This window comes from Ctenocephalides felis, unplaced genomic scaffold (genome assembly GCF_003426905.1).
Source record: "Ctenocephalides felis isolate EL2017-DRISC unplaced genomic scaffold, ASM342690v1 CF-g0.4_SCAFFOLD_03573, whole genome shotgun sequence".
Classification (NCBI taxonomy): Eukaryota; Metazoa; Arthropoda; class Insecta; order Siphonaptera; family Pulicidae; genus Ctenocephalides; species Ctenocephalides felis.
This window is the reverse complement of record NW_020539727.1, coordinates 22367213-22393530: the sequence shown is the minus strand read 5'-3', so window position 1 is coordinate 22393530 and position 26318 is coordinate 22367213. Positions and strand designations below refer to the sequence as shown.

General features: G+C 24.7%; 1 protein-coding gene and 1 pseudogene across 1 annotated transcript in view; one reads left to right on the top strand and one right to left on the bottom strand.

Annotated features, from left to right (window-relative positions):
* The window catches only part of LOC113389175 (acyl-CoA desaturase-like), a gene marked incomplete in the record, with an annotated part of 83457 nt that overhangs the window by 26141 nt on the left and 30998 nt on the right, over nt 1-26318 (bottom strand).
* The window catches only part of LOC113389176, a 27051-nt pseudogene continuing 6210 nt past the window's right edge, over nt 5478-26318 (top strand).

Genomic DNA, 26318 nt, shown 5'->3' with positions numbered 1-26318 from the left:
TTCATTTTATAATATGTTAGCATTAGTACCAATTATTATAATAACCTTGTTTTGATAACTAAATATCGATTTTATGAATATTCAATATGTATTAATTTATCGATTCATGTATCGTTCGTAGTTGAATTATTGTTCTGAATAACAATGGCTTAATTATTATAAATATTATGTATTGTTTGTTCTACGTCACTGGTTTAATTATTATTTATGCAATTCTAATCGTGAAATGAATTTGAAATAATATTTTACATTTGTTTTTTGAACTGCAAACTAATTATATAGATTAAAAGATGTAATTATTGATTTTAGTAAAATAATTTGTTTGAGATAAAAATAAGGTCAAAAGTAAAAAAATAGCTGTTTTTTTATTTGTACTTTTGAAAGACGTATTGAAGAATTACATAACACATTTTTATGATTTTAATACAAAAATTAGGTCCTGAAGGGCTCCTCAAACTATACTCTTGTTGCAACTCTTGTATATACTCCAGCAAAATTATTTTTGTGTACTTTTTGGGAATTTTTGGTAATATTTCAAATTGTATACAAATTTTTCCCAAATTTATTTTTTAGGCTTTTAACAAACATATCAATAAATTATGTAACACAGTTTTATAAGAGTAGTATAGAAAGTACGTCCTGATGAGCTTCTCAAAAACAAATTTTAACTTGAAGTCGATTATTAAATCAAGAATGATGTTTTAGGATACTTCTTGTACAAAGATGGAAAAATGGTGTATTTTATTGAAAATATTGCAATTTTTTTCATTTCATATGATAATAGACTTATTGAAGAATAATTTGTCACATTTTCACTACTTTAGTACGTAAAGTGCATCCTGAGGAGCTCCTCAAAACCACGTTTTATTTAAAAGTTTAATACATATCGTGTATTGCATTCTTTGGCACATTTTTTCACAAAGTTAATAATGATAATAATAAAGATTTTATAATTTTTCATCATAATATATTTATCAGAAAATACTTTGTCACATTTTCAAAGTTGTAAGACAAACTGTACGTCCTGAGGAGCTTCTTAAAAGCACTACTCAATTTACACATATCGAACTATACGTTTTTGGGTACATTTTTTACAAAGTGGGCTATATCTCAGTTTGTATAAAAAATATTGCAAATTTTAAAATTATGTTTTATTCTAGACTCTTAAAAATATAATTTTACTCAATTTCAACATCCTAGTACAAAAGGTACGTCCTGAAGAGCTCCTTGAAAATCCAAGTAGCTCAAACAATGTTTTTAGGTACAAAATAGTGTTTTTTGTGTATTTTTTTTGTCAAACAGACAATTTTGCACACCACTAGTACTAGCAATTATTTCAATAAATATTTTATCAAATAGAAAACAAAAACCTCGAAGCTATTTACCAGCAAACTTTCAATTTTGCTAAAATATTGACACTAAAAATTAATATAAACTATTTTGTGAAAGCTGTCCTAGAATTCTCCTGATTGCAGCTATTATAGCTTATAGGGAAAAATATTGATTATAGACTATAGATTATCCATTATAGACTATAGATTATCGATTATTATCGATTGTAGGTGCCATTATCATAAATCTCTTATATTGGAAGAAAGACATTGCCGAAGAAATTTAGAAAGTCGACAAAGGTACTACTGAGCTACTTATATAGGAAAAATGGTTATTTTTGAGGAGCTCTTCAGATCGCAAATTTTATAGGATAATGGTGAAATTGATTCAAATTGCTCTTCAATAAGTCGATAATGTGGCAAAATTATTAAATTTGTAATACATTTTATACAAACTAAGATATAGCGAACTTTGTAAGAAAATGTACCCAAACATATAATGTTTGATATGTGTAAATGGCTTTGTGTTTTCAAGGAGCTCCTCAGGTCGTACTGTTTGCACTACTATAGTGAAAATGTGACAAAATATTTTTCAAAACGTCTATTATGATATGACATGAAAAAATTATAATGCTTCTTTGAAAAATAATGAAATATTACAAACTTTCTCAAAAAAATACCCCAAAATATTTACCCCCACTACAAACAGAAATATTTTAAAAATTTATATTGATACAAATTTATACAAAAATATACATTTTTATTACACCAAATATTCAACAAAAGATTAATTTAAATTCTAAAAATATTCCCAAGTCATTTCTGCCTATTGGTGAGTAATAAAAATGCATTTTGTATCATCATGTTCTCATAAATATTAATTCAGTTCACACAATCGAAGTCTATGACAAATTTTCTATTGTATGAAAAATTGTCTTTACAAAATTTTTACATAATGTGACGTTAATGCAAGAATTTAAATAAAATCGATATTTATTCAATATTTAATTAATTTAATCAATAGTAAACATAATAGATTCATTTATTAGTCACATGTGCCAAAATGAAATTTGTTTATAAAATTAGATGTGAACAATGGTACATTTTTACGTTTTTTTCTATTATGAATATTTATTTGTAACGATTTTGGTGAATGTGTGATTTACTTGCACTTTGTTTTGTAAATTTAATTAATAAACATTAGAAGAAATTTGGGGAACTATGTGTGATTCATTGAATACCAAAAAAATCTACATAATATTTACTAAAACTTTTCCTAAGAAACTATATTTAAATAATTTACTTCGAGTCTGAGAATTATCATACTGCAAATTGAAAATTTATTTGTGCATTTTTTCACCTTTTGCAAAAATATCTAACAACCAGATTTTTTTTTTGAAAATATGTTGTAACTTGCTGAAACTAGATAAAGTTATCTAAATTTTTTGTGAACATTTGTTATATAAAAATCGTCCACAAGTTCTAAAAAAAATTCACAAAGTTTCAATAAGTATTTCAACGTCATCAATTAGTACATACATAAAGAGAGTGTGTCGTAAGATATTTATTCTGATTTTAATTAATAAAACGAAATTTAGTAACTTTAGCTCAAATAACTGTTAGAAAGAATTAAAGACAATACAATTTTGCAAAATACTTCTGAATACTTAAATTTCATAAACTCAAAACTCATTCTTCAAAATTGAGCTTGAAATTCAAAATTTGTAAAAAAAATCTTGCAAACATGAGGGACATTTGTTCGAAATTTAATTAAAAACACAAAATCTAGTCATTCTAGGTTAAAAACATGTTAGAAAAAATGAAAGACAATAAAATTTTGCAAAATACTTCTGAATACTTAAATTTCATAAGCTCAAAACTCATTCTTCAAAATTGAGCTTAAAAATCAAAATTTGTAAAAAATATTTGCAAATCCTGCGGTACTGTGGTGCTTCATTATTTAACCTTAACTTGCAGGACATTTTTTCACATTTAGTTCTAAAACACTTTAGTTCTATTTTAGTACAAATTAAAGATGATAAAATTATCTATTCTTTATGTATACAATACAATATAATGTTTACAAAACTAATATTTATAGCAAAAAAATAGCTTTCAAAATTAGATTATTAGTTTTATATTTATTATCCTGCAGGACATTTTTTACATTTAATTCTATAACTCCAAAACTATATACAACAACTTAATACTATTTTAGTACAAATTCAAGCTAATAAAATTCCTCATAATTTCTACTAACAACACATGTACAAAAAATTAATATTTTTTATGAAATTATATTTTTTTATCGGTCGCTCCATTTTCCAAATTACTAATTATTACTAACGATTAAGTATATGTGAAATTATGTTTATAATTTTGAATGACTGTTCAAAAATTAAAAAATGTGTGTCGATGTTCTTAAAAAAATGTCTTAGTCATTCCTAGGAAATTAGTAATTGGATTTTGTGGAATATTTATATATGAAATTCATGGTTTATATGAACCTAAATTTTGGCCTAAAATTTCTAACAATATTTTGAAAAACTTCTAAAAATTCCTGAAGTTATTTTGTTGATAAATAAATAAATTCGTTGAATAAAAGTACTAGAAACAAAAATATTTATCAAACAAATATTTACAAAATCAAAATAAATAAATAAATAATCCTTTATTACGTCCAAGAAAACTAATGTTTTTCCAGCTAAAAAAATTCGTAGAAAATTAACGATAACATTTTCCTTGAATTACAAACATTCTGAATAATAAATAAAACATGCTAAATCGATTCATAAAATTATTTTTATCAACAAAACGTTTTTTTAAACATTCTATGCAAATTTTAATGGTCAATGCAAAAATACAATGTAAAAATTATGATAAAGGAATTATAGTAGTTATTTACGTATTTTCTGATAAATTGTGGTAAATTTGTCAGTCTTGTTAAGTTTTAGTGTAATGTAAAACATATTTTATTAAAAAATTTAAAAAAATAGATAAAAAAAAAGTTAAAACATGAATAAAAACAAATTTATCAAGGTACTGATTTTATATATTATTTTTACTTGTGTAATTTTTGTGTAATATATAGCTAATTATGTAGTTAATTTTATGTAGTTATTATATACTAAAACAAATTTGGTAAAAGCTAATTTTGATGGTCAATGCAAAAATACAATATGAAAATTATGATATAGGAATTATAGTAGTTATTTACGTATTTTCTGATAAATTGTGGTAAATTTGTCAGTCTTGTAAAGTTTTAGTGTAATGTGATTGATATTTAAAATTTTAAATTTCAAATTTGATTTTAAAAAATTTAAAAAAATATTTAAATCATGAATAAAAACAAATTTATGCAGGTACTTATTTTATATAATTTTTACTAGTCTAATTTTTGTGTAATATATAGGTAATTAGTAAATTTCATGTAGATGTTATATACTAAAACAAATTTGGTATTTGAAAAAATGTTATATTAAAAAATGTGCAAAAATGTACTAAAAATTTAGCATAAATTTGTATTTGATTCAAGCAATTTCTGGGGCTTGTAGCTTTATACTCGTGTAACTAATATATAACTTGTATTAGCAAAAAGTTTAAATAATTTTATCTAGTTTCAGCTAATCAAAACAGTTTTGTCAAAAAATTTTTGTAGTAAAAGTTATTTTGAAAAAAGTGCAAAAATGTACTTGTACAAAATTGGCATAAAATTTTGCTACAAACATTGACTGCTAAACTCTTGTCCCCAAAACTCGTGTCCTGATTGGTCAAGTTCACTCACCTGCACCAATCACCGCAAAGACAACGCACACGTGAGCACGAATACACCTGTATGTAATTTTCTAAGGTGTACTATACATAAAAACTTTGACTCGTGTCTCGGATCCCCGTTACGTTATTGGCTGTCGCGTTTTCCGCAACCAATCACAGAGCCGGGTACAATTCCCCGAGTCTGTAAATGTCTGATTATGTCCCTTTATTATTGGAAGAAAGTGGAGGTACTTGAAGTCATACAAAACTCTAGTACAAGACAAGAATTTCATTTATTGTTGACAAGAACACGGCGGCGTTAACAATAAACAAATTAACGTTTTTTGTTATAAAAATTTGAAATTTGTTACGAGTTTTTGAAAATATAGTGTTTTTTCTAAATTTTTTGGTTTGTGTGCGAATTTTTTCGAGTGATTTTCGCGTTTTTAAAAGTGCTTAAAGGGATACTGATTTGACTTCAAGGTAAGAGTGAAAAAATTTGGTTTTAGCAAAAATTGTGTGCACTTTTTGTAATTTTTGTTACACGGTTGTATGAAACAATTCTTTATAATCTGATTTGTGCAAAATTTTATGCAACATTTGTATTTGTGTTGTACTATTTATAGTGCGCCGAATGCACTTGCATTTCCACATTTATTGGTGCAGTTGTTTGGTAAATTCCGCTGTAACTCCTAAACGGTTTGAGCAATATTCATAAAATATTAAGCAAATTTATACAAAATTCCATAATCTAGAATATTGTCTTACATTATAAAGCCCTACAACAACTCTGTATACTTCAAAATCGTGTCCAAACCCAAAAGTGTACAAGTTCTATTTAAGCGCTCATAAAACCTAAACCACTCGATGCGCATGAATGAGGTGTTAAGAAAAATTATTCACAACTAAATTATCTACAAATTTGTCTAATATTATAAATCCATACAGCAACTCGGTATACTCTAAAAATTAAATTGAAAATGAGTAAAACAAATTTTCTCATCCCTTGTGCGTTTTTCTACAAGGCGTCTCCACCGTTTAGGGTGGATTTTCCCCGGAAAATTTAAATTTTTCTTTTTTTCGGTAAAAATTTTACTGTTTTTAGTAAAAAAATTTAGTGTAATTATGTGAATAACTGTACACGAAAGGTTTGACATACTTTTGCATATATACAAATGTATATTATGAATATATTTGCAAAACTTGATATATTTAAAATTTATGGTTTGTATTTATTTAAATTATTTTGTTTAATTTATTTATAAAGTAAATTGTGTGTGTGTTGAGATTTAAAATTATTAATATATATGTTTTTAAAAAAAATCATTCATTATTTTATTAAAAAATATCAAAAATTTATATTATTTTCAAAAAAAACGTATGAAAAAATTAGCAGTGGCATCGGATCAATTTTTCAGAATTTTCTGTATAATTTTTTTTAAATCAACCCCTATTTTTTTGGTAATATTTTTGAAAACTGGATAAAATTTACTAAAAAACAGTGCCTATTTAGTTTATTAAATTTGATAATTCAATACTGAAAAATAATATTTGAACATTATAAGAGTTGAAACCTAACAAAAAATTTGTTCAAGTAGAATAAGGATTTTTTTTTTGGATTTCCATGTGTAACTTTTTTTTTTAATCGAAACAGAATTTTTTGTGTTAATTTTTTAGAAACTAGATAAAATTTACTAAAAAACAGTGCCTTTTTAGTTTATTAAATTTGACGATTAAATATTGAAAAATAATATTTAACACCATACAAGTTAAAACCCAACATAAAATTGTTCAAGTAGAATAAGGATTTTTTTTTTAGATTTTCCTGTAAAACTTTTTTTCCAATTAAAATAGAATTTTTTGTGTGAAATTTTTGGAAACTAGATAAAATTTACTAAAGAACAGTGTAAATTTATATTTTTAGTAAAATGTTGAATTATTAAAAAATTATATTTAAACTTTATAAAAATTGAAACCCAACATAAATTTGTTCAAGTAGAATAAGAATTTTTTTTTGGATTTCCATGTGTAACTTTTTTTCTAATTGAAACTTTTTTTGTGTAAACTGTACAAAAACTAGATGAAATTCACTAATAAATAATGTAAATCTTATTTATCTACTATAATACTAAAATATTTAAAAATAATATTTAAACATTACAAAAGTTTAAACCAAGTACAAAGTTTAACCTAGTAGTATAAGGATATTTTTTTGGATTTTTATGTGTATTTTTTTTTTAATATTTGAAAAAAAATTTGTTGTTCATCTTTTTAAAAGTTGATAAAATTTACTTCAAAAAGGTGTATATTTTAAATTAAATTAGTTAAATTAATTACAACACAAACCAAAATTTTGTATTAAAAATCTCGGTTGAGGACAAAATTCAAAATGTTACAAAGTGATTTAACAATTTTGTTCTTTTTTTGAAAGTAGAAAAATTTGTTGTTGTTCATTTTTTTAAAAGTAGATAAAATTTACTTCAAAATGGTATATATTTTAAATTAAATTAGTTAAATTAATTACAACACAAAACAAAATTTTGTACAAAAATCTCGGTTCAGTAAAACATTTTAAGTGATTTTACAATTTGGTTTTATCAAATTTTATAAAGAATTAAATAATAATACTACAAAGTTGTACCTGAGATATAATATCAACTAGTGTATATACTAATTTACTAAAAACTCAAAAAACAAAATTTTGATTTAAATTTCGAGTTTTTACCAGTTATTCGATCCAAGTACATTTTGCACATTAAGCATTTTAAAAGCACTTTTTTATGTTTTCAAACCCCGAAAAGTTAGGTTTTTATTAAAAATATATAATATTTAATATTTTTACAATTTTATTTAGTACTAAATATTTAAAATAACCTTGATTTTTATACTAAAAACACGTGCAGAGCTTTTTTGTACAAGTAATCAAATTTGCTTACTGAGAAATATGAATAGGAGACGTCTGAATATGATATGATAAAAATTTATTAAAGATTATTTTTAAATATTATTTAAAATATTAAATTACTTTAATAATTCTTATAGAATTTAAAATTTATATATATAAAATAAAATAAAAATATTATAAATTATTTTAGCCCATAAATTCTTGAGGTTTCTTATATAAAATGTTTGTTTTGCATTTTTGTGTATTTTGTATTTGTATCGTATGAAATTTTACTAACCCAGTTTACAACATTTGAAGTTAATTTCATTTAAATTTCAAAAATTTACAAAAAAAATTCTGTATCAATTGGAAAAAAAGTTACACATAAAAATAAAAAAAAATGTCCTTATGCTAATAAAATTTGCAACTACGTGCATGTACTTATTAAATATTTTGTAACTTCTAAAAGGTTTGTTTGATTTAAATGAAATATTCGACAAATTTGTTTAAAATTGAATAATCTACTATATTGTCTAACATCATTATACTCTGACTCAATTGGAATAAAAATTACACATAAAAATCTGAAAAAATATCCTTATGCTAAATAAATTTGCAACTACATGCATTTACATGTTAAATATTTTATAACTTTCAAACGGTTTGTTCGATTTAAATAAAATATTCGACAAATTTGTTCGAAATTGAATAATCTACAATATTGTTTAACATCATTATGCCCTACAACAACTCTGTCTACTCAAAAATTATTTCAGATAAAAAATGTACATATGCTAATTAAATTTGCAACTACGTGCATTTACTTGTTAAATATTTTGTAACTTTTAAACGATTTTAATGAAATATTCGACAAATTTGTTTAAAATTAAATAATCTACAATATTGTCTAACATCATTATGCCCTACAACAACTCGGTTTACTCAAAAATTATTTCAGATCAAGTTTTATTCCCCCAGGTGAATTTGTCATCTAAAAATACCAACAAAAATTCTTTCTCTAAATTATTTATGTCATTACAATAAGTAGACGATTTTGAAAATGATAAGTATTTAAAATCGAAGGACGTTTTCTAATTTATATTTACTAATATATAAATGTTTGTTTATGGTAATTGCATATTTTAAAGTTCATTTGTTTAATTTGTTTAAATTTATTTAAGCCGACAAAAATATTGGGAAATTATCATTAAAATTGTTGATGACATTGGGTAGAAAAAATTATAAAAATTATAAAATTTTTAGAACATTAATGAAAGTTTTTATTTTTTAAATATACATTAAGTATACTGATTTGATCTAGGACTCAAGAACTACCCAAAATCATTTTTTTTATGTTAACTACCCAAAATAATTTAAATTTATACAAATTTTGCAGAAATATAATTAAATTTAGACTTAGACTTAAAGAAATACATAAAAATTTCAACAGCCTGATAATTTAATTAAAATTGTTCATTTTTGCATATGATAATAAAATAATAATTATTTCTAATATATAATTAAATTTTGTACATCAAAATATTTACATTAAGCAATATTGTTTAAATAAAATCAATTGTTTAACAAATATAAATATTGCAATCGAAATTCAACTTTTCTGCAAGGTCTTTTGGACGCATCATTGACATATGTCAATATTGACATGTATCAATAATTTATAACGACAGTAATAATAATTTTCACAATATAATAATATTATTTTTCTTAATTTGTTATATGATATCATAACAGATTTAATTTTTTTTAATGATCCTACAAGTTTGCAATATAATATTTGAGAAATTTTTCTACAATTATTTAAATCACTGGAAATTTTTGTCCGGGATACTTTTTTTTTAGTTAGCTTGACAAAAACTAGATAAAATTTACAATAAATCTGTATAAATAGTTTTATATAATTTGATATCAAAATTTTAAATAAGTTTGAAATTAGTTTTATATTAATAGGACAAGTTTGATCTCGGTTTCATGTAGTGTAGTTTGCAACAAAATATTCGAGAATTTTTTTTACATTTTTTAAAATAACTTGAAATTTTTGTCTGGGACACTCTTTCTATTCATTAGCTTAGTTGAAACTAGATAAAATTTAAAACAAATCTACATAAACGGTTTTATACAAGCCGATATGAAAATTTTGAATAAAACGAGTTTGAAATCGGTTCCATGTTTTATACAAGTTTACTATAGAATTTCCGGACATTTTTCTGCATTTTTTTAAATATCTCAAAAACTTAGCATTGTGCACTATTTCTAAGTCATTTTAGCAGAAATTAGAAAAATTTACAATAAATCTATATAAACAGTTTTATATAATTTGATATAAAATTTTTGCATAAAATAAATTTGAAATCAGTTATATTGATATAAGTTTTATGTAGTGTACTAGTTTACAATAGAATATTCGGGACATTTTTTTTACAATTATTTAAATAACTAAAAAAATTATTTCCAGATACTTTTTTTTAATGAGCTTAGCAGAAACAAGATAAAATTTACAACAAGTTCATATAAACTCCTAAAATTTAAAAAGCAAAGTTATACCAATACTCAGATTTATCTAATTAAAAATTAATTTATTAATACTGAAAATCATATGTAAATAAATTTTATAAACTAAATATAATTATTATAAATAGAATAGAAGTATTGTAAAGATTATTAAAATACTTATTGAATTTTTTTAAAAAATACTTGCAACAAACAAACTAGTTATATTTAAAAATAATTAAAATTAACTAAATATAAATATGTTTATAGTAAATAAATTAAATAATAAATAAATGAGTAATAAAATAGCTAATAATTAATTAAATTATGTTAAACCTATAAAATATTGACTTGAACCTTATTATTATTATACCGACGGCTTGTGAAATAAATAAATAAATAAATAAAATAAATCAAGATCAAATTTATATATATATATATATATATATATATTAAAGTAATATCATATTTTCTGTTTACTTCCGCAAACGTTTTAAACGGGAATAAAAACATTTGAGCAACATTTATATACTTATAAACAAAAATATTATTGTTATAAACATTTTAAAAACAAAAATAGTCATTCATTTTATTTTTAAATACAAACAATACAATATTATTATTGGTACTGTTATTTCGTCTAGTTGCAATTTTCGTTTCGCAAGTGATTAGTGTGTGTGTGTGTATTGTTGTGTGTATTTAGAAGGAGAATAGAAAGTGCCGTTTTCGATTCAAGTGCATTCGCTTCAAGTGCAACGGAACAAAATTCACATTGACCTTAGTAAGAGAAGATTCTAGGATAATTTCTCTATAATACTGATAATAGTCCGGTCAAATAAGAAAAATATTTATAATAAATTACATATCTTATATGTAAAATTCTTCTGTAATGGCGTACGAAAGGTTAATCCTCCTTCGGATTTTCATAAATCTTCCTGAAGTTTGTTAAAAGAATTTTCTAGGTTTTTTTGATTCATAGAAATATAGTCAGATTGTATAAATAAACGGAAAAAATTACAAAAAAACGCTTGTCATCGTTTGACTTTGAAAATATTTGAGGCATTGTTTGACATTAAAAACAAATGAAGACTGTCATTTACCAAACATTTCTATTCACTTATAGGCTAAGATAAGATTAAAATATAATATATTTAGCATTATGAATAAGAAAAATATAATGTCTACATTATTATTGCCGAAAAGCAGCTGAGATGTGCCAAAAATTAAAATAATATAAGATATACAGTCAACATGTGTCTGACAGTGATTGCACATCAAACTAAGCCTATAATTCAATTTGACAAATTATTATTTTTTAACTAATGCAGTCGTGTTTTGCCTTACTTTACTAAATCACAATACAAAAATAATTTACTTATCGAAAAAATTATTTAGAAGTTTCATTGTGTCAAAAATTCATATGTTAGGCATTGGATACGAAATATTTACTCAAGACAATGGAGCGTTTTGTGTCTGAATTTTTTTACTGTGCTCCAATTTGCATGAAATTTTGAAATTAGGTTTATCTTACTCTCAAGTTCAAAATTGAAAATAATTTTGACTCTTTTGCCCTTTCCCAACAAAATAACATTTCTTTTCATCGATATCGATAAAAGAACTAATTATAAGAGAAAAATGATTATTAATATCCAAAATTAATGCTGAAAATTCGTTTCTCTTGTGCGTTTTTCATCGTTTTTTGCTAATATCTTCAAAAATATACCTTTTAGCAAAAATTATATAATGATCAAAATTATATAAATTAAAATCTTAATAAATCGGTGTTTTACAAAGTGTTCTAGAAACAATATTAAGCTAGATATGTAAATGGGTTTTTATAGTGCTCAAAATAAGCTACAAAATGAGTACATCTGCGTGTAAAATGAGTGAGCTATCATGCAAATAAAAGACGCATACAATGTTTTTATTCCATTTAGATCAAATAGTTTATGAGTGCCATTTCCACCAAAATTAAAAATAATCGCATTCCATCTAGAATTAACTTGGTTTAAGAGATCTCGATGGATTCTAGAAAATACCATAAACTTTAGCACAAACGATTTTCAAAAAACTCATGATTTCATGATAAAAAATCTATTTAAAAAAGCAACCAATTTCTCATTATTATATCTTTGAAAGAATGAAAGATACGTCTAAAGATATATAGATAAAAATTCAAGGTTTTTTTCTGACTAATTATTGCTTTTTATTATTTTTCTGTTACACAAATATTGATAGAGTTATGATTGTTTAAAGAGTGCGCGGCTGTCCAACCAGAGTGTCCTTCGAGCCCTTTAACCCTTCGCCGTTTCAAAATAAGAGAAGTTAGGGTAAAATCTATGATAGAGAAAGTTGTAGCTCATTTAATTACCTTTAAAATAGTATATTACAAGTTCTGATAAGATCAGAATTAAAAAAGTTATAATCCAATTAATGCGATGGGTGATGAAGGAATGCAAATTGTTTTCACTTCTGAACTTAAGATTAAGATTAACATATTCCTAAAATATCAAGCAAATTGGAGCACAGTAAAAAAATTCGCAGGGCACACGTTCTTTTCCTCTCTATTTACTGCAATAATTTTGTTGATCGTAAGTTGAAAAGAGCACATGTGAACAGGATTTGTAAAATTAATTCACTTCAAATATGAACTTAAGTAATAATTTAAATTGAATTATTAGTGAGAAAAATCTAATTTAGATATTAAAATTACTAAAAGCTAGTTAAAATATAGTACGAAATTATAAAAATTATGGGCAACATTATTGAAGCAATTATTTTGAGTGAAAAAGTCTAAGGTAATATTGTACCTTCTGACGACAACTTTTGTCGGGTCATCTAGTATATATATATATATATATATATATATATATATATACACGTAAATACCCAAATAAATCACACTATTTTCTATTTTGTCACTTTTGTGGTTTATTTTAAGAAGAAAGACGAATAATTGTTCTTTCACGCCGAACAAAAACTTTGTGGTTTTGGAGTCATTACACTTTGTATAGAAACTACTTTTCATTATTTCTTGAAGTTTGACATCGAAGGCTTTCAAGAATTTTTAAAAATATAACAAATAATAATTTAGTACAAAATTATGTGAATTTGCACTTATTATATATGTATCTATATATAAATTAAAGACTGAATAAAATTAATATAAACTTATGGTTCGTGTTAGATAAAATATTTTAAGTTTTTTGCACAATAATCTGTTTGGTGTCCTCAATTTTGAATACAAATATTTTAAACTTACACTAATTATTCCAAAATATCTGTATTATAAAAACAAATACCAAAATTCATTTATTTTTATATACTTTGGAAGAAATTCACGTTTTTATTAACAAATTACAAGAAAATCATAGAGTTAAGCAAAAATTTTAACATTTTGCACCCAAAAACCTACATATTTCTTTCAATTTGTGTCAGAATTGTTTGAAAATCTAATATAGTATTTTTGTATATGTCTACTATGACAACAAATACTAAAATTGTGAAATTTTTATATACTTTGGAAGAAATTCACGTTATTGTTAACAACTTGCAAACAAATCAGCGTAACTTAATACAATTAATATTTCGTACAAAAACTTGCACAATTTCTTTAATTTTTGCCAAAATTTATTGCAAATCTAATATAGTATTTTTGTATATATCTACTATGACCACAAATACTAAAATTGCAAAATTTTTATATATTTTGGAATAAATTCACGTTTTTGTTAACAAGTTACAAAAAAATCTGCAAGTAACTTTGAGATTAAGTAAAATTTTAGTATTTTGCACACAATAACCTACATATTTTCTGCAATTTGTATCAGGATTGATTGCAAATTTAATATAGTATTTTTGTATATGTCTACTATGACAACAAATACTAAAATTGTGAAATTTTTATATACTTTGGTAGAAATTCACGTTTTTGTTAACAAATTACAAGAAAATCTATGAGTAACTTTGATATTACTTAAATATTTTGTATTTCCTATACAAAAACCGATTTATTTTTTTCAATTTGTGTCAGATTTGATTCAAAATCGGATATAGTATATTTGTGTATGTGTACTATGACAACAAATACTAAAATGATAAAATTTTCAAACAAATTAGAAGAAATTAACTTGTTAATAATTAAATTGTTAACAACTAGCAAACAAATCAACGAGTAACTTTGAGATTTAGTAAAATTTTAGTATTTTGCACACAAAAACCTACAGATTTTCTTCAACTTGTTTCAAAATAGATTAAAAAATTATTATAGCAATTTCGTGTATGTGTACTAACTCAACAAATTATAAAATTGATAAATCTTTAACCAAATTGGTAGAAATTCACGTTATTGCAAAAAAAAATCAGCCTAACTCTTAATACAATTAATATTCCGTACAAAAACTTACACAATTTCTTTAATTTTTGCCAAAATTGTTTCAAAATCTAATATAGTATTTTTGTATATATGTCTATTATGACAACAAATACTAAAATTGATACATTTTTAACCACAATAGAAGAAATTCATAATTTTCAAGCTATATATTTTTATATACAAGAATTTTAAGATTTTGGTACAAAATGCTTTAAATTCATACTAATAAGATTCAAATTCTATTAAAACTTTCCTAAAAAACATCATACAAACGTCTTAATTAAAAAAATATACATTCCATTCAAATAAAATAAAAAATTTATCCTTAACGTAACAAAAACGAAACCGTTGCAACAAACTAGTAACTCTTATGTGTCTTCTAGGTTACGTACCAACCACGTTACACATGTTACGTAACAATAACTAAATTCCTTACATATTTATAACTATTATCAAACTTTTACCAAAATATTATTATTTTCGTTATTAATAATTTTAAATTGTTATTAATAATTTAAAATTGTTATTAATAATTTAAAATTGTAATAATAAATTATAATTTTTTTTTCAAAACTTTCCCAACAAACGTCTTAATTAAAATAAAATATATTTCATTCTAATAAAGTCTAAAATTCACCCTTAAAGTAACAAAAACGAAACCTTTGCAACAAACTAGTAACACACGTGTGTCTTCTAGGTTACGTAACAACCACGTCATACATGTTACGTAACAATAACTAAATTCCTTACATATTTATAACTTTTATCAAACTTTTACTAAAATATTAATATCTTTTTGCTTATTTATAACTTTTATCAAACTTTTACCAAAATAATATAAATTTTTCCTCTACAGATGGCTCCAAATCTCCTAGGAACATCGGCAGGGTTGTTTTTAACAGCAGAAACAGCCCTAAGTCACAATCAAGACCAAAAACAACAACAACAGCAACTTTTAAGCAACAAACAGACCAATAAATTATCGACAACATCAACAACAACTTTGCAACATCAACAGACAAATTTTAAAAATCCGCAGAAAAAAGTTACAGGTGAGATAGAAGATAATTGTTTGGAAATTTGTAAATGTAAATATACGAAATTATATATGTATATATATATATATATATATATATATATATATATATATATATATATATATATATATATGTTAAAGAAGTTAGTTTTGATGTTGAGAAATATGAGTAAGTTCTTCAAGGGCATACATCAAATAAAAGGCAAAGATTTAGAAGTTAATCTTTAATTTTTCCAAACGGTTCGACATAGTATTTTATGTCATCATCAGTGGATCTACAGAATGAAATTTGAAAAATTGTACACGGCTTCTTCTGGAACCAATCTCCGTGTAAAAACAGACTTAGGTGTATACATATGTACATGTCCGTATGTATATGTTTATATATGCGTATTATTCGTATGTATATATGTATATGTGTATGTGTTTGTCATATATACATGTTTGTGTGTATATTTATGTATATATATTACGCATATATTTTATGTACGCAAATATATTATGTATATATTTTATATTGTATGTTTGTATATATTTCTTTTTACTTTTCATTTCTCTTGTTTATCTATCTGTTAAGTATTATTGTTATTGTTATAATTATATTACTTATATCTATAGTTCTTTTTCCAATTTCTGTCATTTTTTTCCTAGTTTATATTAATTTTTCAATATTCATTCTGTAGATCCACTGATGATGACATAAAATACTATGTCGAAACGTTTGGAAAAATTAAAGATTAACTTCTAAATCTTTGCCTTTTATTTGATGTATGCCCTTGAAGAACTTACTCATATATATATATATATATATATATATATATATATATATATATATATATATTTGTATATATATAATTATAATAAAAATCTTACCTTAATTTGCCAAATTCTGCAGAGCATTTTGCACAAATTTCGTTGTTTCCCCAAAATAGATCTGTAAATAAAATAATATATTTATAAATATGCTAGCTGACGTTGTTTTGCTAAGTAAGGTATATTCTAAACAATTTCCAGAGAATCAACAATATTAATACTTTAAGTGTATAAGGATGAGTTGTTTTAATGCAATATAATACAATGAGGTATTATAAAAACAATAAACCCCATTAGTTTGCCTATATTTTGTCAATACAATCAAACTGCAAGTTTTATACACTTTCTATAGAAAACATAGTATAATCCATCAAAGTCTTTTTTGGTCTTTCGACTTATTGATTGCGTTTCAAGTTTTTCAGATTCTTTTTCGATTCTCGATTTTGTGTATAATTGTAAATAATACTACTGAACTTATACAAAATTTTCAAATTTCTGCGAGGAGAGATAGAAAATGAATTAAGTATTTCTTCTTCAACCTGCTTTTTAAAAAATTCAATTAACATTCGATGACTTGAAGTAAATTTAATAATAAGTATATATGTAGAGCAGGGCGAGGCACAAAGGTCCAATTTGACTTTGAGAAAATATAAACTGTATTGTGAAAACCATAACAATTATATCACAACAAATAACACATTTTGACCGAACAATTATCTGACTACGTTCAGTAAAACTGCCAGCTACTTCATCATTGTAGAAACGTGCTTTTTTTGAAGTGTTACAAAAATTCTTTATGAAAAAACTTGGAACAGCTAGGTGGCAAAAAGGTTTAATGTCTTATTTTAATTTTAAAGGTATTTTACAGAATAATTACATTTTTAACTAATGCTGAAAAACTAGCAACGGAAGAAAATACTTTTACTATGGGTTTTCAAAGATTACCATTTATCGCCCAATAGCAAAGTCATAAGAATCAAGGTTATAGCTGGTTATACATCTTTTTCCCTTTAGTTTCATTTAGTTATACATCTTTTATATTGTTGTTAGACAATGCTTAACTTTACTGATTTTGAACACTTCGGTATGGAACATTTAACCCCGGACCTTCAAATATTACTATCCATTCTTCGATAAATTCTGGGAAATTATAACTGGAAATAAGTTATTTGACAAAATGTCCCCTTGATCTATTCCAAATTTATAAATTTATATATATATATATATATATATATATATATATAGAACAAAGAACTAATATTCTATCACTATATATAAAACATGGTAGTCGAGTAATTTCAATTAGGACTCTTTATTGTCCAATCAAAGCACATTTGCTGATAATATTTATATATCAATTAGTTGTAAACACCTAAAACATTTTATAAGATATGTACAAAGAAATTTTAAATTAACAACAATTAATATATAACTATTTACATTTTTATTGCAAATTTTGAGGTTATGTTAAGAAACTATATTTCAAAATATTATTTTTTTATTAATTTGTTGATGATTATACTTATTGCTGATATATAGAATATAAACACCTCAAATACTCTATTTAAATACGTATAAACAAATATATATATAAATACCTAAGTATATAAATAATCACGTTCCCATTTTCAAGAAATAAATTTCCCAATCGTCCATCTGGCATCGCATGCTATTATTAAGAATTAATTTATTTGCCACTTCGTAATAATTTTCCATGGTGATTAAAATATTTATATTATTCACGTAATAATTTTCCAAAAAGTAATGATTAAAAAATGCACGTTAATATATTTGTATCAAAACAGAAACACCGAATGGCGGATGACAGTTGACCATTGAAAGTAAATGTCATGGATGAAATCATTGATAGAATCATAGATTGAATAAACTACATGGATAGTTTATAAATAATTAATTTCGAATTAGAATGAAAAACGGGATAAAAAGTATTACATATGTTTTTCCTGGTTCTAAACTACCTTCCTGCCAATTTTCATCTAAATCGGTTCAGCCGTTCCTGAGTTATTATAAGTGTTCTAACTTAAGCGATCCTCTTTTATATATATATATATATATATATATTTATATATATATATATATATATATATATATATATATATATATATATATATATATATATATATATATTTATATATTATTTTATATCCTAAAGACGATTTGAAAGTGAAATTCCCAAAGAAAAGTGAAAAGCTATTAAACTCAACTCTTTGATTGATGGATGGTGTGCAAATTTCTCTTAAGAAAGCTGAACTAAAGTTCAGTTTTAGAAATCGTTTATAACAATAGCAATAATAATATTAATAATATATTATTATTGTTATTATTATTATAGACTTTTTTTGGTTTTTGTCAAATAACTCACAAATGTTATATCAAAGCGCTCTTTTTTAGTTAGATAGGGTGGAACTACATAAAATTTACAACATTTCCTAGAGAACAATTTTATACACTTCTATATAAAAGTTTTAAATAAAACGACTTTGAATTCGATATTTTATTCTTAAGCAATAAATATAGAAAACTTGGGACATTTTTTTGGTTTTTGTCAAATTACTCAAAAATTTCATATGAAACCACCCCTTTCAGTTAGACAGTTCATCGAGAATATACTTTCTACATATATAAATTTCAAGGATCTGGTAAAATTGTTAACAATGCAAGTCGATACTATTATATTACTAGTCAGTTAATATATTTTTAAAGTTAATTTATTATTACCGATTGTGTTATTTGATGCTTTCTATATGAGTATGCAAATTAATTTTGCACTTTTAGTGAAAGAGTTAAAACAGCAAATAGTAAGTACCACAGTTCGATGGCAAATTAAAAGTATTATATAAGCGACTTTTTGAATTTCTAAAATATCTCAAAGCGTTCTCGAGATATTGCATTTTTAAATATTTCGATTTCGCATGATCCATATTGATTTTTTACAACTTATAAAATTTGCAAAGTGTAAAAATGCAATTTTATAAAAACTATTGCAGATATTTTGGTGATTCAAAAAGTTGTTCTAATAACATTTTTAATTTGCCATCGAATAGTAATACTCTTGATTTCCAATTTTTATTAATTCATCAAGAATATACATAATGCATATATAAATCTTCAGGATTTCAAGAAATAGTTAAAAATGCAAGTCAATAGAATGTATCTTTATAGTTAATTATTATATTTTTACGGTTATTTTTCATTACCGATTGTGTTATTTGATGCTTTCTCTATAAGTATGCAAATTAATATTGCACTTTTAGTGAAAGAGTTGAAACAGCAAATCGTGATTAACACAGTTCGATGGCAAATTAAAAATGTTATATAAGCGACTTTTTGAATTTCTAAAATATCTCAAAGCGTTTTCAAGATATTGCATTTTTAGACATTTCGATTTCGCAAGATCCATATTGATTTTTACAACTTATAAAATTTGCAAAGTGTAAAAATGCAATTTTATGAAAACTATTGCAGATATTTTGATGATTCAAAAAGTTGTTCTAGAAGCATTTTTAATTTGCCATCGAATAGTAATACTCTCAATTTCCAATTTTTACTAATTCATTAAGAATATACATTATGCATGAATAAATCTTCAGGATTTGGAGGAATAGTTAACAATTTAAGTCGAAAATATGTATCTTCATAGTTAATTATTATATTTCTAAGGTTATTTTTTTTATAAACGATCAAATTTACTACATTTCTATAGGAACGTTTATATACAGTAAAAGATATTTATCCCTTGAAAGTTTTGGCCGTTTTATCTTTTCAAATATAAAAAGATATCATCTATCCATAAATTTTTAAACAAAATTTTGGCCGTTATGTTTAAAAAATTTTGTATGGGAGACTATTTTTTATTAGTACAGCAGAAAAATAGAATATTTGGGACATTTTTTTGGTTTTTGGCAAATAATTTATAAACTTTATATGAAATATATATATATATATATATATATATATATATATATATATATATTATCATTACTATTTCAGATTCACACACCACAAATTAGTTTGGAGAAATATTTTGGCCTTCATTTATTTACACATTGCAGCTTTGTATGGATTTTATTTAGTTTTCACGGCGGCCCAACTAACTACCTCACTATTTAGTAAGTAGAAAAAATTATTAAATATATACGTGTATATATATATATATATATAAATATATATATATAAATAAATATATATATAAATATTATAAATAATATAATTATCAACAAATGTACTCAAGCCGTTGACGATTTGTGGGCGTTATAAGAAGTAAATGCATTTCAGTTCATTTGTAGTTTCTAATAGAATTTTAAAGTATACCAAGTTGCTGTAAGGCTTTATGATATTAGAGAATATGTTAGATAATTCAATTTAGAACAAATTTCCCGAAAACACTATTTATATTGCTTAACTATTTAAAGAGTTACAAATTATTTTACAAACAGTGGTACCTTTAACGTCTCTAAATTACTTTTCGGTTTTCTAATGCCATTTTAAAGTATACCGAGTTGCTGTAGATTATTAGATTATTAGAAAACATCATAGATAATTTAATTTTCAACAAATTTGTTAAATATCTTATGCACTTTGCGCAAACGGTTCAAAAGTTACAAGAGATATTATAAATGCACCTATAAAATCACAATTTACAACTTCATGGGACTTTTTTTTGGTTTTTGTCAAATAACTCAAAAATTTCATATAAAACCACTCCTTTTCAGTTAGATAGGGTGAAACTAGATAAAATTTACACAATTTCAAACTTACAGTACTATTTATAGTACAAAGGGACTAGTAAAACTTCATTCCTTTCGCAGATTTCCAATCATAAATTATTTGTTTACGATAATTTGCTTGCAAATAGTTTATATTTAAAATAATTACTGACAAATTAAATCCTCAAGGTGAATGTCGTCGTCTTTTCGACTTTCTAATATTTAAGTACTAACTATCTATTTTACAATTATATAAATTTAATGGATAATGAAAAAGAAAATTTTACAACTGTCGTGGATGATGTAAATTAAATGGATAATCGTTTTGCAATATAATAGATTTAAAAGGAAAGTAAAATTGATGGAAAAAATGAGGTACATTTATTTGATGATTTAAAATGAGGTACACATATTTACATTATAAATCATAACTTTTGAATCTGTTGAGATATGTAAATACTGTATTAGACAAATTTGTTTAAAATTTAATAATTAATAATATTGTCTAATATTATAAGACCGTACAGCAACTCGGTATACTTTAAAATTGCAATTGACAACGAATATTATATTACTTGTGCTTGAAGTGCGTTTATTTATAATATCCCATGTAACTTTTAAAGTTTTGACGGACAGTTGGCAAATTTGTACAAAATTAAATTATTAATAATATTGTCTAATATTATAAGACCCTACAGCAACTCGGTATACTTTAAAATGGGTTTGTATCCCGGTTTTTGGCCCACTTTTAAAATGAAGTCACCAAAAATCATATAATCATCCTCCCAATTTCTTGTAACGGAACCTAATTTTTTGGTTCCGTTTATTAATTTTTTTTTGTTATTTTTGTTCGACAATGACTTTGTCAAATTAGTCGAAATGTTTTGGATATTTCAGCCAAATCATTCTCTACCATAAATAATTGGGGTCAATTGACCTGTATTGTTAATAATAAAAGTGTTGTCGAAATTTTTGAAAAGTCATCGTGAAAGTCGAAAAAAATTAAAGATAAAATTCCGAATGAGTTGGTAAAAGATAAAATTATTTTATAAGTTTCAAATTAATATTAAATCAAGTGATATATAACTGTACTGAACTGATTGTAATATTATAAAGAAATTGGGTCGACTTGGATCAAAATAAAATTTAATTAATATAAAAAATTAAATTTATGAGTATACTGAGTTACTGTAGGTCATAACAATATTAGACAATATTTTGAACAATTCAATTTTGAACAATCTGCCAAACATTCTATAAACTTTACTCATTTAGTTTAAAAGTTACAAGAGATATTATAAATAAATGCACTTTAAGCCCTAACAAAACTATATTGCGCCTTTGATTCAAACCCATTTTCCGCAGATTCAAACCTATTTAGCGAGTATTATCACCATATATCACTGCTAACTAAAATAATTTACATTTTTATTCGTACCAAAATTTTTTGTTCGTATAATATCAAATAAAACCATTTTTGGGCCAAAATAGAATAAATCGATCAATTTTTGTTCTGGAACGCACATGTTGCGTTCGGTGCCTAGCTATTGACAACAGTCTCACACAACATATGCATAGGTAAAAATTTTTAAATTTGTCATATAATTAAAATCTATAAGAAATATGAAATATTTTCTCTTGAGCTTCGTTAAAGTATTTTTCTTATCTGTTTCGTTTAAGTTACGTAATAGTTACTTGAATCATTATAATACTCTTTTGTAACTTTTTCGTAAATTATTCAGCAAATTTGTTGTAAATATTAAAAGTATGTACTACAACTCGGTATACTCTAAATCTGCGGTTTTAAACTCAATAACAATTTTTGTTAGTATTAACATTATTCTTGGATTGCATACAAATTCAATGCGCATTTAGTTACAAAATATTTAATAACTTTTAAACTATTTGCCCAAAATAATTGGAATATTCAGCAAATTTGTTGTAAATTCAACAATCTACAATATTGTCTAACAACAAAATGCTCTACGACAAATCGGTATACTTTAAAATTGCATTTAAAAATCAAAACTAGAAATCTAGCAAGAATCTTTTTAACCAGCAAGTGCTTGCAAAGTCAACGCGCATTTATTTGCAAAAAAATGAATAACTTTTAAAATATTTGTCCAAAATAAATGCAAAATTCAACAAATTTATTGTAAATTCAACAATCTACAATATTGTCTAACACCAAAATGCTCTACGACAACTCGGTATACTTTAAAATTGCATTTAAAAACCAAAACTAGAAATCTAGTATGAATCTTTTTAACACACCAGCAATTGCTTGCAAAGTCAACGCGCATTTAGTTACAAAAAAATTAATACCTTTTAAATTATTTGTGCAAAATAAATGAAATATTTAGCAAATTTGTTGTAAATTCAACAATCTACAATATTGTTTAACAACAAAGTGCTCTACGACAACTCGGTATACTTTAAAATTGCATTTAAAAACCAAAACTACAAATCTGGTAAGAATCTTTTTAACACACCAGCAATTGCTTGCAAAGTCAACGCGCATTTAGTTACAAAAAAATTAATAACTTTTAAAATATTTGTCCAAAATAAATGAGATATTCAGCAAATTTGTTATAAATTCAACAATCTATAACATTGTCTAACAACAAAATACTCTACGACAACTCGGTATACTTTAAAATAGCATTTTAAAAACTTCAATAACATTTTTTGTTAATATCGACTTAATACTCTTCCGGATTGCATACAAATTTACCGCGCAATAATTAGTTAAAAATATTTAATAACTTTTAAACTATTTGTGCAAATTGAATACAATATTCGGCAAATTTGTTGTAATTTCAACAATCTACAATATTGTCTAACAACAAAATGCTCTACAACAACTCGTTATACTCAAAAATTACTCAAAACACGATAAAAACCATTCTTAAACCGTTTGGTTTAAATTTACAATAGATCAAAAGCTGTTTCGTAAATTTGTCCCAAAACTGTTTCATGAATGTTACGTACTTGTTACGTAAAGTTTACAGAACTAGTAAGTAACTTCTTTGTAATATAAAGTAATTTGTAATATAATTAAAATCTATAAGAAATGTGAAAAATATTCTCTTGAGCTTCGTTAAGGAATTTTTCATTTCTGTTTCGTTTAAGTTACGTGATCGTTACGTAATACCTATTTAAATTAATGTAATACTATTTTGTAATTTTTTCGGAAATGATTCTTGAAAAGGTTGGTTTAAATTTACAATAGATCAAAAGCTGTTTCGTAAATGTGTCCCAGAACAGTTTCATAAATGTTACGTACTCGTTGCGTAAAAGTTGCAGAACAATTAAGTAACTTTTTTAATATCTTAATTATTTTTTTATAATTTTAGCTCTAGTAATCGGAAGTTTCGGAGCAGTTGGAATAACTGCAGGGGCGCATCGGCTTTGGGCCCATAGGGCCTACAAGGCGGACTGGAAATTGAGAACCCTTTTGACAATCTGCCAAACCTTGGCCTTCCAGAATCACATCTATGAATGGGTCCGAGATCACAGGTAATAAAGGACTATTTTCCAAAATTTGGAAGATCATCCAATAAATATAAAATGATTCACTAACCAAGGATGTCCAAAACTAGATGGTCAGTCAATTACCATCTTGTTTTTCTTCTAAGTTCCACCAAAAGTTTACAAATCCATTTGCCACCGAAGTTTTGGATGGCACACAATCTAAATCCCATTGGTCTACCAATTACCAACTTGTTTTTTTTCTAGGGTTCACCACAAATTCACAGACACCGATGCAGATCCTCACAACTCCCAAAGAGGCTTCTTTTTCTCCCACATAGGTTGGCTAATGGTTAAAAAGCACCCTGATGTCAAAACTAAGGGCTCTACCGTCGATATGAGCGATTTGGAACGAGATCCTATTGTCATGTTCCAGAAAAAGTAAGAAACTAGTGGTGTATGGCATCGTGCCTTAAGGCAAATTGCTCGAACTACCCGTACCGTAATGAAATATTCGAGAAATTTTAAACGTTTTCAAATATACTATTACAAATACTGTAACTTTTATTATTTTTGCTATATGGTTATATCTGATCAAATCAAATGTAAATCATAAATCATAAATCAATTATCTACAGAACATTAACAATCGGCATTTCATTTCGAATTCAATTTCAAAAAAAATAGTTGCCTAATTTACACAAAATTGAAAAATTGCTCCCGTACAGTCACAGTCTAAACGCATTTGCAAATAATTCTGTGCGACATTTTCACTTACACTGTGCTTAGCTTGGCGGCATTTTCGCATTTTTCAACAGTTTTCTCACAAAATTGAGAAAGTGCTCAATTACAAAAACAGTCTAAACGCACTTGGGTAAACATTTGTACCAGAGTGGCGCTTAGACTGTGCTTAGGCTGAGTAATTTTTTGAATTTTTAATCCAAAATTACAAAAATATTTTATGGAAAATAAAAAAAGATAAAACGTATGAATTTTAGAATATTTTTTTAAACAATTTCTTGCTTAAAGCCAACATCAAAACTTTGGAAAATTAGTGGGGTGTATGGCATCGTGCCTTAAGGCAAATTGCTGGAATTTCCCGTGCGTAATGAAATATTCGAGAAATTTTAAACGTTTTCAAATATATCATTACAAACTAGTAACTTCATTATTTTTTGCTATCTTGTTATATCTCAAATGCAAATCAAATGTAAATCATAAATTCAATTTCAAAAAAATAAAAAATTTGCCTAATTTACACAAAATTGAAAAATTGCTCCCGTACAGTCACAGTCTAAACGCATTTGCAAATAATTCCGTGCAACATTTTCACTTTACACTGTGCTTAGCTTGGCGGCATTTTCGCATTTTTCAATAGTTTTTTCACAAAAATTGAAAAAGTGCTCCATTACATAAACAG